The following is a 15,476-nucleotide window of genomic DNA, read 5'->3' as shown; positions in this document are numbered from 1 at the left end:
TTTTCCCATGATCAGAATCTGGGGGGGAGAGGGGGGAGAAAGCCCCTCATCTTATATTCACGTGTTGGAAAAACCTGCCTCATTAAATTCATTGCCTGTCATGAAACTGCTGCCAGACACAGCATGTGCTTAATAATGGAAACAAATTATGAAGTTGATTAAATGCAGCAATACTAAGCGTGCCTGTAAAAATGCATGGCCTGTACTGGGCCAACATACTGATGGGAACCTACCACAAGGATAGGTTAGTGCAGTCTGTCTGAATAAGATGTGTAGCGCCCATTGTGCTCAGCACTGACTCTCTTTTTTTTCAGCTCATGGTGTTACCACTGCATTGAATAAATTTTGACTTCCTCTTCACTCCCACAGCTGAGCAACACCTTTCTTTCTCATTTTCAGTGATTCCTGTTTTTTCACCAGCATTAAATGTCTGACAAACATCACCAACTCTCACCACGTGGGTGAGAGGCTCTGTTACCCCTTCTCTCGGCCTATCACAAGTGATTAGTGTGTTCCCGCTCTCCATGAGGGCACCCCGCACCTCATCTGCATGTACATTTTGGAGGATCCCAGGACTTGTGGCAAGAACACCTGGTTCCATTTGTGAGTAGGGAACTAATTAGCCCATAGACCCCTGGCGGGGAGAGGGGAGGTGTCTGGAGTACCTGCACATACTGAGCAACACTGGGCTATGGGATTGCTATGGGATCACTATGGCTGGAAATCCTGTGGATTCTACTTGGGGCCCAGCCCAAAGAACTATATGATAAATCATGAGCCTTTTGGCTCTGGACTAATATTGTGCATAGTTTGTACCTTTTATACGTAGATCCAAAAGTGCTGCTTAAACATGTAGTTATTGAGTGCCTGGGCTAAAACTTGCAGCAGCTTGTTTTAAAACATTGAAAAGTAAATGCACATCATTTTTGGATAAACTAAGTCTATGGATACCTCGAGTAATTTGCCTATATGCAGACTACTACAGGTATCTTTATTTCAGTGTCAGTGTTTTCAAATGAGCCCCTCAGTTCCATGTGCTCAGGGAGAGCATGCTCTGACAGTAATGTGGGGGAAAAGAGAAGTTGGAGGGCAGAGGGAAAGGGGGCCACCTGACTTCCGCCACCACCCCACACACGCACTTTATTTTACCTCCTGTAGCAGTGGGAAGGGAACAAATTTAAGGCAAACTTCCATTAGTTGGATTCTATACCTGGAAAATTATAACAAATGTATAAATGTTCCATAAATAAAATCTAATGGGGGGGAATTGTCTTGTATTCAAGATTAGTCTTATATTTGGGTAAATATGATATTTCAGAAGCAAGAACTTATAAAATCTAAGCTCAGAATTTAAATGGGTTTTAGTGATGCTTGTTGTCCAACCAATGAAATTAGAGTAAGAGTTAGCATGTCAAGGGATGCCTGAGCAAAGTTTAATCTGAATTAATGAAGGATGTGAAATTTGAGGTCAGCTAGTTAAAACAGTATTAAAATCCTTGTGGGTATTTTTGTTCAGAAAAAGTGACTAATTTTAAATGAGCGTGTCCATACAGGTTTTAATGTGGTTTCATTTATCTACTTTTAAAAAAATATTTTTTCTGAGTATCTTGGTGCAGATGAGCACTAAATGTAGTATAGTTCATCTCTTCATTATTTATATGCTGCTTTTATTCATCTAGGATAGCGATTGTAACAGTTGGTTTACATGTTGAGTTCGGAGTGTATGTCCACCTGTACTTTGGCAAGTGAGTGACTAATCCTCTTCAAGTGTAGTTACAGTAACACTTGAAGCTATGTGAGGTCAAAGTTAAAGAAAACCCTGTGCTAGTAAACTTTAGTGGGAAGCTTGCAAACCTGGAGAGAGAAATCAAAGCAGTTTAGTATAGTCAGTATAATCAAGGCAGACAATGGGTGTTCAGTTATCATTGTAAATACAGACACCTTGCATAAAATTAGTTAGTTTAGACTGGTTGATAATCCCCATACAACTTTCAGAGGTTAGAAAATTCAGAAAATAGTGAGAAATTCCACTAAGGTTTTGTGGACTACTTAAAAGATGTTACCTGGATACTTGAATTTACCGGTTCAGCTCTACTGTTCAAGCAAAATTATATCAGCAAGGATTTGAATTTGCCGCCTGTTGATTTTATGACAGTGAGAAGTGAACTTTGGAGCCCAATTTGTACCATGTCAGTAGTGATGTTCTTAAAAGCGACCTTCTAGAAGAGGAGTCTGACTTTTGCTTATTTGTTGGAGGAAGTGGCTGGGAAGGCTGTATCACTGGTGTGTACTAGGACCTCAAGAGCAGTTTAAAATCGTAGGAGGGAAAGAGAGCTTTCATAGCTTAATGCTAAAAGGAGTTATAAGATGACTTCTGATCTCCTGTGTATCAGAAGCTGTTACATTTCATTGAGTTATCTCTATATTGAGCCCAGTAACTTAATTTAATTAAAGCATTTCAGTCCCTGAAACAATTGTGGTCCATATGAGAGACGGAGATGCCAGCATTGTCTGAGACCCTGCGATGCCAAAGATTTTAATGAGGAGAGAGATACATGCTTCATGTAGCAGAGGAAGGTGTGGGGGAAGGTAGGCTTAAGTATAACTTGGGTAAGATCTCTTCTTTCCAATTCCGAATTTCAGCTGACCCTGAGCATATGAGCAAGACACATCAGCCAGGCAGCTGAGACTCTGAGCAATGGTGAGTCCACACTTTTGCTGGCAAGCTGTTCTAAGGTTTAATCATCCTTGCTGCTAAGAAATTAAGTGTTTTGTTTTGTTTTGCTTTTTTAATTGATTCCCCCCCCCCCCTTTTTTTTTTTAATCTTTTTGTTTAGATCTTTCAACTTGCTTCCAGTGGATCTATTATATGCTTTTGTCAGCGGGGTAGCAGGGCCTGCCCCCCAGACATCCTCAGATGTCTTTCTTCTGTAAGTACTTGCATATAGCAAGTGACATTGCTTCTTGACCTTCTCTTTGATAAGCTGAATAGGTTGAGCTCCTTAAACAAGCCTTGCAGTGTGATGCTTACCATTCCCTGGATTGGGTTTTTTGTTTGTTTTTTATTTGTTTGGGGTTTTTGGCTCTCTGAATGCTTTTCAACCTTCCCACGGCCTTCTGAACACAAATATTGAAACTTGACAAGGTAGAAAAGTAGAGGTACACCAAGATGTTGCTCATATCAGCTCTGCACCAATAAAAAGAAAATTGACATTATTGGCAGTCAGCTTTTTTTGGCCCGTGTAGGTGACAGTATTACCGATAACTGTAGTGTGCATGCATGCAGTCGCCATGCACGTGGCCAGGAATGCAGCCAGGTAGCTTGGAGAGCACCTTCTGGCCAGAAAGTCTGTGGGGTTGGGGATGGGGCATGGGGAGGGGCAGATCGAGGCTGCCACGGTGAGGGGGGAAATGGGGCAGGTGCTGCCCAGCTGGGGTGGAGCAGAAGACGGAGCTGTGGGTGGCTAGTGCGGGGTGCGCAGGGAGGGGAGCAGCTCCCTCTGCTGCGTGCATCCCCAGGGGAGGCATGGGCGCTCTGGCTTTGTGTGCAGGCCAAGGGTGGGCTGCATACTCCCAGCTGGGGGCTGTGCTGGCCTCTTCTCATTGGTGGGGAGCTGGGCTGGGTCTGTACTTAGGGCAAGGACAGGGCAGGCAGTGGAGCACTAGGAGGAGGGGGGGCCACAAGGTGGGCTACATCCACCCCAAAATTCCCCGTATCACCCCTCCCCCTCAGCACCACTGCTGCCTACCCCAAATGCAGCTGCGGCCCGCCCCGCAGCCCAGAGCCTGCAGTGAGCAGCCTGCCTTCACCCTACACAAACTTGGGGGGGCATATGCCCCCATGCCTCCCCCAGGGGTTCTCACAGTGATGGGGAGCCCCCCCCAACAGGCTTACTCTCCAAGCAGCTGCACATATCGGCTGTTGGATCAGTATTGGCCGATATGGCTGGTTAATAATCATCCATTGGTATGGGCCAAAAAAATCTTTATCAGTGCACCCCTATAGAAAAGCTGTGCTATTACCAACCCTATACACACAGGGAAGGTTGCTTCTCTACTTCTACTTGGCATTGCCCTTTTTTATACATCCAAAGACTTCATTTTGGTACAGTATTGCTCTGAAACCTTAAGGTGAGGCAATTATACATACCCTCTTCTAAGTCCTTCTCAGTTGCTTGTTTCAAGGCAAAGCCTCCCATTTTTTCCATATACTCTGCTGTCTTTGCTTCCAGATGTATTGCCTTGCATTTTTAACTCTTAAAGGGTATTTTTGTTTGATTGTGACCATTGGACCAAGCAGTTCAGGGCAGTTCAACAATAACTTGTCCTCCCTTGTAATGTGCTAGCCTACCAGTACTGGCTGTTTGCCAATTTAACAGTCAAGAGTTCATACGTTATTTGATTAGTGATTCCTAATAGCTTTGGAACATATTCAGGCCTTTAACTTGGAAAAGCTTGGTGCATGGCCTCTTTCAGTCCACTTACCAATGTTTTTCTGGAAGGCTAGGGTCTGAGGACTACAGCTTGGAAATATGGTCTTTAGAGACCATTGGGGGGGGAAAAAAAAGGATTAGCATTGAACCTAGAATGGGTCTGAGAGGCAGGGAGGAGGGGAAAGACACTGCTAGAAACTTCCCTCTCTGTTGCTTTTTTTTTCCTCCCATTAACAGCTCCATCTTGATTGGTCAGTGAATTTTTTTAATCCTTTCAGTGCATGCTCTGTTAGCGCTGTGTCATGCAAGTTTTTAATTTAAAAAATGTCATGTGCTACTAAGTCGAATGCCTTGGACAAATCCAAGTAGGGTTGCTTGCACTTTTTGAGCAATTGCAAAATGGGGAGGAGAGGGAGCTTTGAAAAAATCCTTCTCTTGATTAATCTCTGGGGTTCAAAATAGGTGGAAAAAATTGAAGTTTGTTGATAGCCAACTGTAATTGGTAAATATGTTTGTAGATGCCTAAACAAATGCTTTTGAGTGTCTAGACTGACGTTTACAAATGTGTGTTCCCTCCAGTTAAACGGATGTTTAACTGAAGTAAAGCTCTTGTCTAGACAAATCCTCAGTTGCTCAAGTTTCAGTTTTGTCATGCTATAATACCAGCAAAAAGTCAGACTTAGTTGAAGTGAATTTTCTTGCACAAATTTTCTTTCCCCTTCATGGAAGAAAGTGTGCGCCCAACCAGATTAGTGTAATGTTAAAATTTAAAAATAATATCAAAACATAAAGTTACGGTCAAGATTTTGATGTTGGTTTATCTAAATAAAGCCATATGTAACTTCAAGTGCTTTTGCTTTGAAAGTGTTCTGTTAACAATCAAGGTGAACTGTCCTAGTTGAATATCTTACAGGACATTAAAATATACATTTAAATATACCTGCATGTTGGAAGCAAGCAGGTCCATTAATCTAATCTATCCATTTGACTAAATTGGAAATTATGGGTATAGTCCTCTCAATCTAATGCTTCTGTAGAGCCTCTTTGAATCTTCTGAATTTAGGAGTGTAACTAATATTTTAATTAATATGAATTTTTGCACTGAAGTACTTACTAACTGGTTACTAATTACCCTAAAAGTGATAGATTTATATGTTGGGGGGGGGGGGGAGGTTTTGGTATTTGTTTTATTTTGGATCGAACTCCATTGGGGGAGGTTGTTGCTGGGTTTTTAAATATGAAACCCTCTATCAAGATTACAGCAAAGAAATGCTGTAAAGCTGTGATTGAGTTAATTGACATCTCAAATACCATACATTCGTATTCTAACAAATGCACAGTGGGAATTTTTTTTGCTGGCCTCTTGAATAGGAGTTTTGATTATCTTGGTGTAGCAAATTACTATACATATCTGCAGTGTTGTGGTTTTGCTGGGCATATGGTTTCCTCCTTTGTTTTTCCCAAGTTTTTGCAATTCCATGTGAAATAATATTTACGTTGTATCTAGTTACTGATCTTTGAAAGGTCTAGAAATTATATTAAATTGAGATAATTGTGACTTGAGTATTCAATATTTGAGAGATGAAATTAAAGGCATGCTAGTGCTGTGAGGCTATCTGGCAGCTATCGAGCATAAACTGACTGTGCAACAATCGTTGCATGTTATTGACTACCTTCTCTTCTTTAAACTAGCAGCTTTTCTTTGAAAATGGAGATAATGCCTAGTTTGGCTGTGATTAAACAGATTAAAATTGTAGCACTTCAGACTTTTTCTAATGAAAGCACAGTGCCATGGTTTACATACCTAAAAATTGATCTGCCTTAATCTTTCAGTTTTGTCTAGACTAGAAGTTGTGGCTGTTTAATGTGGTATCAGTATTGGCATTATTCCAGCATTCCTTATAGCCAATTACAAATCTCTCAAGTGATTAGGTTATCTACAGCTTGTTCCACATATCCTAGGACTTGCTTCTAAGGTTGACCATTACCACAAATGAATTGGATATTTAACCCTTGCTGTCATACTGGAGTATGCCAGACAGATTGGTCTTAAGCCTTTATGTCAGCAATTCTCAACCATGGTCCCATGGCACAAAGTTCCATGGGCTGCTACACAACGTTGGCACTGTTAGGTATGTAAATATGATTCACAAAATTAAGCTGAGAGATTTCAGATAGGAATCTATTAGAGGTGCACCAATACATCGGTCTGATATCGGATCAGCACCAATATAACGAAAATTGCCTGTATCGGAAGTCGGCCTGAAGTGGCTGATATGCCCCATGCATGTGTGCAGCCACAGCACAGCACGTAGGTGGGGAAGAGCACAGCCTGGCAACTTGAAGAGCTGCATGCAGCTGGTAAGTCTGTTGTGGAAGGTGAGGGGGAAGGGAAGGGGCGTGCAAGGCCCCTGCTGTGAGAGAGGGAGTGGGGCTGGGGTTGGGGGGCACCACTCTAAGAGTTGTGCTAAGACTTCTAACTGCATACCAGACCAGCCAGTAGCAATGGTGTGGGATGCCTAGAGGACCAGCCAGACCTGTGTCACAAAATGCTTTGTTGTCCACACACTGAATCAGTTCAGAATAGTACTTGTTTTTTCCAGGTACGCTTCTGAACCATTCTGGGTGGATTTATTTCAGTTTAACAGACATATGTCTGTCTGCTTCAGGTTTAAACCACACTTTAAACTATTCTAAGTGTTGCATGTGTCAGTGCCCTGTATGGCCACACATCTTCCAGCTGTAACAGCAGCCAAATGATTGCATCTGATCAACAGACTGCTTCAGTGTTAATTTATGTACTTTTCATCTGTCTACTGTGGCACTGTTATTTCAGGCAGTAGGCTTCTAGTTTCTCAGCTTTAGGCATTTAACAATTTGATTGTTGTGGTCTGAAATGCAACTGGTGCAGCATCCCTGCAACAAAACCAACGGTTCAAAACTAAGTGCAAAGCTTGAAGTTGTCCAGACCAGAGACCACTGTTAAAAAAAAGTCCAAGGAAATGAAGGTGGCTTACAAGAAGACAAAGGATAACCATAAATCTGCTAATGTGCATTTCCTCCTTGAACGAATTGCCTCATGAGACTTCCCAAACACAAGGCTGGTATACTTAATGAACATGGCCTTGGTACCTGGAATCATTATGTTTGGGCAGGTGATGTCTGATTTCTTCAGGGGTTTGAAGAACTCTTTCTGAATTTCAAGGCATATTCAGGCTGATACACTCTGCAGAAGAAAACTGTAGTGTACAGCACAGCCTGGCAACAAGTTCCTTTTTATTGTCATATTTCTTCATTTGATCTCTGTGGCGAACTTCAATGTTTTCTGTAAGTGGCCATTATGAATAGATAAGGCTTTATAAGAATGCAATTTTTTTCATCTTCTGGTGGTCTTAGATAGTATCCCTATTCCAACCTTTTTTGGATTGTGGATCTCCTTTCCACCATACCGCGCCCAACCTTCTTATCCTATTACTATCTCCTACAAGTCTTCTGGGACACAGTTTAGGATGGTAAACAGGTCAGTGTACCTACAAATCTCTGTGCAAGTGGGGAGCATCCAGGGGAAGAAAATTTAAAAGCAAACCGCATGGTATATTTGTGTGTAACGGGGTGGGGGGGCCGGGGTCCTTGCTTTCACTTGGTGTCTGTCAGCATTTTCTGTAATCATCCGCATTACAAGAATGGTTCTGTCCTCCTATCTAGCAGTGAAGAAAAAGGGAGAGTCTTTGTGGACTCCTCCGGTGGTTGAACTTGGTTACAGCACATGCCTCAAATGTGGGAGTTGCAGGTAGTGTTTTTAAGCCAAATGTGAAACCCAAATAGTTCCATGGCTTCACATGGACTTGATAACTTGGTTGAAAATAACTTTTTTTTATATATTCTTATCATCCTGATTTATAAGTAATTGGTACCTTCAGTGAATTTTTGGTAATGTGCAGGATGCCTCAAGTGGTGAGAGAGTGCACTGCATGTACAGTATGTGTGCAAGATAGGCAGAATTATTTGAGGTGCAGACACTGCCTTAATCTGGTTTCATACATGATCACTATGCGTTCTTGTGGCAAAAGATGAGGCTTCCTTTATTTTACTATTCCATTTATTTATTTTTTAGTATTACGGGAATGGTCTGTTTCCCCTCTTCTCTCCCTTACATTTGACACTGTCTTTCCATGTATCTAGCAAATCTGTCTATACACTAACAGAATGTCTGCCGCATAACGCATGGGCTTTCTTCCCATTTCTGGAAAGCCTGGGCACTCTTGTTCCAGAATGTGTAAGAAACTGATGTTTTCCACCATTGCCGCAGCCTGATGGAGGTAGAAATAGTCTGCTGCCCTGAGCGTTCTTTTTTTTTTCTTTTCCTCCTGTGTGGCTGACTTTGTTCTTTCCCCTCTTTTTAAAGACTATTTGAAATTGTTAAATATCAATTACTGTGCCTGGCAAACCTTTGAGAAACTTGTTGGGAAGGGGGGAATATACTGTCTATCTCTAGGTAGAAGCATAGATGAGATCCAATACTGAAGTTAGAAAATGTAGGTAAAATATCCAAACTTTCCCTTGCCTGCTTAGAAAGGTTTGGCAGTATGTTGCCATGGGCACCCAGCAAGACTACAGGCCTCTCTCGCACAGCCTTTTCCAATCCTGTTCAGCCCAGGCCTGTTTTCTTCAATTTTTTTTTTTTTTTAAGTGGATATCCTTAGGGATGCTGGCCAGAAACATGACTGCTACTTTCAGCTGCAGTTTTCAGACTTTAGGCTGCTGAGAGGGAGAGAGTGAGTGAGTGACAAGCCAGAGCAGGGTTGACTGCTCATCTTGGCAAATCTGAAGAGACAGGGAGTTCCTGAGATACGAGCTTGAGAGATTTAAATATTTACACCAAAATGTTTCAAGTCTCACCCTATTCCATTTGCCTCATGTGCTTCCTCACTTCTATGCAGCTATGTTTTTGGAATATATAGAGTTGCAGTATTTGACATGGGCCCTTTAACAACAATATTGTGTCTCAGCCATAGCCTGTGCATTTGTCTCTAGGAGAATGCAGAGGAAAAGAGAACCGAAAGAGATGAATACTCACTAACTCAGGCCTGACAGACAGACTAGGCCTCGGGTGCTACTTGCTGGAAAAGTATGCATCAAGTCTTCATGTTATGCAAACTTGACTAGGTGGTTGGGATGGGGGGAGCAGGAAATGTGAATTATGGTAGCATGTTCTCGCATTTGGAAGTTGTATTTTTACTATAAGAATTGCTCTCTTGGTCTAGTTTTTATAATGTGGCTGCATCATACCCTTTCAGATTTATTCTGTTACAAGATTTCATGTGGTTTATCATCTCTGGCTGCAGTAAAATTGTGTGTTTTTAAATAAATAACTTATACTTCCACTCTTTAGCTTCAGTGTTTTTATACCTCAAATAAAAATTGAAGCTATACATTTTTCCGCCATGCCTTCCCCTGCATATTTTAAGATTACAAAATGTTAGTGTCTCTTGTAGTACTACAGCCTCAAGGAAAAACAGTTGTATTCTCCAAGTAACATTTTCATAACAATGATAACGTGGAAAATAAAAACTTTGATAATTCACTCATTAATTTCCTCTCGCATACACTTAGCATATGGGAGCACAGGTCATTTCTTGGGTTCTTTGCAGTAATGTTTCCATATGGGTCTAGAGATTGGCTTCTTGAGAGAAGCAAGTGGCTAGGCTTCTGCAGTCAGTTTGGGTCCCAGATCCTCCTTTGTTTCCACAAACGTTTCTGAAGGATCCACTGTGCCACCAAAACAAAAATCCTGTTTTTCAGCAGCTGGTGGCTGAAGGTAAGGAGGCATATATATTAGGTTTTCAGCCTGATAGAGGTGTAACATATATCACTAGCATCTTGTATTTATTGATGGTGTAGTTCTCTCAGCCTTACATCAGGAGGAAGTTTTGTAAAGCCAGGTCAGCAGTAAGTGTGCAGGGTCATCTAGAACAGCAGTATGAAAAATTTCATATGTGGTTGCATGATCTTGACTATGTCTTCATGTATTTCACTGTTGCCTCTATGAAAGTCGTATATGAATGTTCCTGGTACACCAGAGACTTTGTCGTCAGAAAGTAATGAGTTGTTGTGTAATATTTCTGTGCTTTTTCGGAGGATCCTGGATAGGTGAATGGCTCTAGCCAAATCAAGAATCCCAGCTGCTGAATTTCCCCAGGAATAATAAATTGGGGGGGGGGGAGAAGGAGGGAGGAATACTAGCCATTTTTACCAAATGAACCTGCAGTTTCACCATATGTCCTTGCAAGTGTTAGATTGGACTTGCTTCAGATTTAGTTTCCAATCTGTGACAAATAGGATTGGGGAAGGGCTAGTTTCCTGAGTGGCTGTTGCATGCATCTAGATAGATATTGGGGCCAGCACCCTGGTGCATTGGTGCTACACTGAAGAATTCCTCCTTTAGTTTGTTCTTCAGAGCTGGAATAACAATCTGGTGCATTTATACATTACCTCCAAATAGGGCCTCTGACACAACTGCTGTTGGATGATGATCTGTTGAGGCTACTAAGGGGAACTTGCAGAATTCCATATCATGCTGCCAGAGCCCCTCCCATCTAGACAGACAGATGTATGCAGCGCTGTTTCAGAGTGGCTAAAAACCTGCAGATGTGGGAAGGCCCAAGACTGAAAGGCTCTCATAAAGGAAACGGCAGAGTAGGAACTCCTTGTCCTGGAGCCTGGTCTCCACAGAGCTGGAAAGCAAGAGACCCATGGGTGCTCCTTTACTCTCTCAGGGAAGTTGAGGTGAGGTGGTCTGGTGAATAAAAGTGTGGATAGAGGATAAGAATTTGCCTGGCTCTTCAGCAGAATAGCAGCTGGCTGCCTGCATTTTGAACCTTTTCCTGTTTCTGGATTGTGGTTTGTTTGTTTTGGGGGGTTTTTTTGGGGTGGTGGGAAGATTGAGGGGTCTGCTTGAGAAGAGATTCCTGGATCTGATCCTGTTTGGTCCCCCAGTTGCAAACAATTTGACTGCATTATTCACAACAACAAAGAATTTGCTTTTTTTAAAGCAAGAAAGGAGAGTCTGGATTCCTTGAAATCCTTCCGTGTCCTATAAGAGCTGTGAAGTAACAAATGTGATCTTTTCCTAGCAGCAACAAGAAAAGTCCTTGGCAAACTCTGCCTGCCTCCTCTAGGATTTACCTACACGTAAGGAACCCAGAGGGTTTTCATGCTGATGAACCAGGACTTCACTTAGCTTTCACTGACATGCAGCATTTAAAACATTTGAGCTGACTTCTCTGGTAACCAGTGTCCTCTTTTTGGCCACAGAACAGCCCAGGAGCCTCAGCCAACACCAGATCAAAATGCTTGCCAATGCACCTTCTGTGGGGTTGACTCAAGTCCAGGTTAAGCACAGTGAACGACTTGACCCTTTGAACGAATCAGTGGTGTGAACAACCAAGACCCTTTTGATCTTTGTCTTCCTGGGTGAAATGGCCACAAAGTGGAAAATTAGTCCCAGCTGTGAGGCAACCCGAGGTTGAGAGCACTGGAGAGTGGTGATTTGGCTAATGCTCTGCTACAGGGCTGGTGTATGCACAAAATGGCACAAGTTTCAATAATGGTGTGATTTCAGAGCCATTTAGTTAAACTGCTACACACTAGTGCTTGCAATTAAAGTGGATTTCAATGCGTCTTTTAGTGGTTTAGCTTCATGAGTACAGTTACGGGCACAAGCTCAACCACAACACCCACTTTTCCTAGAATCATAGAGGGGTCGTGCTGGAAGGGACCTCGGAGGTCATCTAGTCTAACCCCGTGCCTGAGGAAGGATCATCACTATTCAAACCACCCTATACAAATCCCTAATCTGACCTCTTAGGAAACCTACCATCAACCCTGATGCAATGCAAGCTGTAACACCCTAACCTGCCACCAGTAAAGCGAGGTACCACAGCAGGCAACATCCTGCTTCTGTCAAAGTTTGCTAATACATGCTCAAGAGATCCCGGGTAGAGGGCTGTGCCCCCGTTACAGAGCGAGGCAAAAACCCCACAGTCTGTACCAATCTGACCACGGGGTGAAATTGCTTCCTGACCCCAAATGTGGTGGTTGGTCTGACCCTGAGTGCAGGGGCAAGACCCTCTAGCCAGGAACCTCTGGCTCTGCATCCCCAGCAGGAGCATTCACACACCCCAGTCAAAATCCTCATCCTTGGCTTCACCCAATGCCTCTGAGGAAGGCTTAAAAACAAAAACGTGGCAGATGTAGTAATAAGGGGGCTGAGGGGGCAGAATTTCTCCCGGTCTCGTATGGCAACCAGCAAAACCGAGCAGCATAGGAAATGTCAGTGGATAGAACAGGCATAACTGCACCTACATCCTCCGTGGCCAATGTCTGTCCAACCTCTTCTTGCAGATCTCATTATGGAGAGTCTACACTAGGGATGTGTATAGTTAAATAATTAATTGTTTAGCCAATAAGCTTAGTGAGAACTGGTTATAGCTTACTGGTTATCGTTTAGTGCAGGGCAGGGCACAGTCCAGCAGGGAAGAGGGGAAGCGAAGCTGTGTGGTGCCGCAGATGCCCCAGCAGAAACAGGAGGGTGGCAGGGCAGGAGGAAAGGTGGAGGGGCACTGGTACCCATAGCTAGTCTGCTCCCTCCCTCCCACTGTGCTGGGGGCTGCAGCGGGCTGAGAAAGCCCCTCCCCTGCTGCTGCTGCCACCCACAGCTTCATGTGGGCTGTGTTGCCTGGTGGGGCTTCTCGCTGCCTCCTCCCCCCTCTGTCAAAGACCCCAGGGACCGGCTTCCTGCAGCAGCTGTGTCCAAGCGGGTGTTAACTGGTATAATTAGAGGAGGTTAAACAGATCACGTTTTAAATGATATTTATATCCCTAACAGAAACTTCTCACTAAAGGTGATTTTTGTTTGTTTGTTTAATTAGACAAAAAGAAAATGTAGCCCAGGGCTGTAGTGTCATACCAAAATATCTCAAGTTGTGACATTTGTTTGTTGTAAATTGAGTAAGGCAAAACATCACAATGATGGCTGCTTTACTGTATTGCCTTTTTGATGCACTGTCAAAAACCCATTGTAATTATAGGAGGCAGTAATTTAACACTTTAGATTTCCATAGGCATTTACTTTTCTATAGAGGCTGAATATATTTAAGCCTAATAAAGAGTGAAATAAATGTGCAGAAAAAGAGATGTCAGGTTTTTTTAAGGTACAGGTACATGAGCCAAAAAGTTTAGGAACTCATGGGAGAGATGTTGCCTCCGATACAGTTTAAAGAGACCGCCTTGCAAGGTGCATTTTATCTCTTCCTATTCTCCCCCACACACAAACCCCTTTTCACTGGTTCTAGGGTTGAATCATATCAAACAAAAATACGTTGGTGCTCAGCTCTTATAAACTAAGTTACATATGTTGTCCTATCATTTGAAAACTTTCATCAGGGTTGTTTGTGAAAGATCAATAATCAAGGCAAGTGGTAGAAAGTTCAATAGGCTTTTTAAAGTAAGGGATGTAAATAGATGCAACTATAAAGATCTGAATGAAACTGCTCTAGGGCAAGTCAGTTCTTAGTCCTGATATTTTCAAATCTTCGTTTTGAAACACTAGAATTGTTGTATGGCATCTGTGAATCAACTGCCCTACCTTGGAGGAGCTAATTATGAAACATTATATTAGGGCTATCTCCGAAGGTGTAGTATCTTCTTTCTAACTTCTGTTCAAACCTATTGAATATTTGTTTGGTCTTCAAACAAAAACCCTAACTTTTCACGTAAGTGTTACTGCTCAACTTGAATTTGGAGTTTTATCCTAATTGATATTTATGGCAGTAACTAAATAAATTGCAGTTACTTTGGGTTGCTTGTGATCTTAACTATGCCATCCTGCCAGAGAGAGGAGTATTAAAACGTTACAGTCTTACCTTGATGGCTCACTGCCTTGATGTATTCACCCACTGCCCTGAGAGGTTACAGGTTGGCATTCCCTAGATTCCATTACTCTAGAGTGAATATTGCAGGCTGAGGGCATTGCAAGCAAAGAAATCTTGCTGTGTTTGCCTTTCTTTTACTGTAACTGGTCTTGTCCACAATAGGGCTTGAGCTGGGTTTATTGAACTGGGTTAAAACTGTTTCAAAACAAATCTGGCAAATGCTTGGTTCCATTTCAGTGGGAGACCTTTGTCAGTTCCAGCTGCCATCCTGGATGATTTGGGGTCTTTGTGAAGGAATAGCTCCCAATTCACTGCTGTTGTATAGAGGGACAATGAAGTCAAGAACTGAACCTTCCTTTAAGCCAAGTGTGTATTTGGCCCATGGTCCCGCATGGAAAAGAAAAACAAGATTGCTTTTTAACTCGTGTCATAAAGAGAATAGTTTGAGCCAGGAAACGCAAATAAAACGAGATGAGTAAGAAGCAAAAGGTATTATGTGAAAGACAGATAGGAAATGCTGAAGTCTGACCTTCAGTTTCTTTACGTTGTGTATTGTGCAGGATATGTTCTCAGATGTTTGTTTTTCGCATGAAAAAGCTTCATATACACCTCTTTAATAGTCTTAACTAAGCAGAACTACTTTGGAAGATGTGTACTGGTAAATATTTTTTGTTCAGACTTTCAGTGATCTGTTCTCTTCTTTTTCTTTTTGTTAGGCATGGTCTTCTTTTCTATAGTCAGGCCTGCTTAAATCACTTAAGCCCCAGCGCTGACTCAATCATGTTAGACTGAACTGTTTTAAAAACAGGTGAGAGAATTTCCACTATTATCAGCCTCTCCAACAACTGGCAAGTCGGAAGATTCTCCTTGTTCTGATGCTGTGAAGCAGTCTCATCTAAATTTCCCCTTGATGTCCAGCCCGGTACCTCTGCAGATTGGTACCTGACCAGGACTGCCCTCTGGATAAATTTAGCTCACAAATTGTTAATGAAAATGTGTCGGGGCAAAGTTGGTAGCGCTGGTCTGTTGCATTGAATTTTTTTTTTTTTTTTAAAGCCTTTGGAGGCAGTATTTTAAGCTTTAATGTAAGTGGTTTTACCTGTTGAATTTG

At 42.4% G+C, this 15,476-nt stretch overlaps 1 protein-coding gene across 4 annotated transcripts in view; it reads left to right on the top strand.

Annotated features, from left to right (window-relative positions):
* Positions 1-15,476, top strand: part of ZBTB44 (zinc finger and BTB domain containing 44) — a 51,654-nt gene that overhangs the window by 5,270 nt on the left and 30,908 nt on the right. For 2 of the 4 annotated variants that reach the window (XM_059719792.1, XM_059719794.1), the window contains exon 2: positions 2,644-2,701. The exons of the other annotated variants lie outside the window; for them this stretch is intronic. The gene's annotated coding sequence lies outside the window, so the exon portion shown is untranslated. The remainder of the gene's footprint in view (positions 1-2,643; positions 2,702-15,476) is intronic. 4 annotated transcript variants of the gene reach the window in all.

This window comes from Alligator mississippiensis, chromosome 16 (assembly GCF_030867095.1).
Source record: "Alligator mississippiensis isolate rAllMis1 chromosome 16, rAllMis1, whole genome shotgun sequence".
Classification (NCBI taxonomy): domain Eukaryota; kingdom Metazoa; phylum Chordata; order Crocodylia; family Alligatoridae; genus Alligator; species Alligator mississippiensis.
This window is presented reverse-complemented; position numbering and strand designations above follow the sequence as displayed.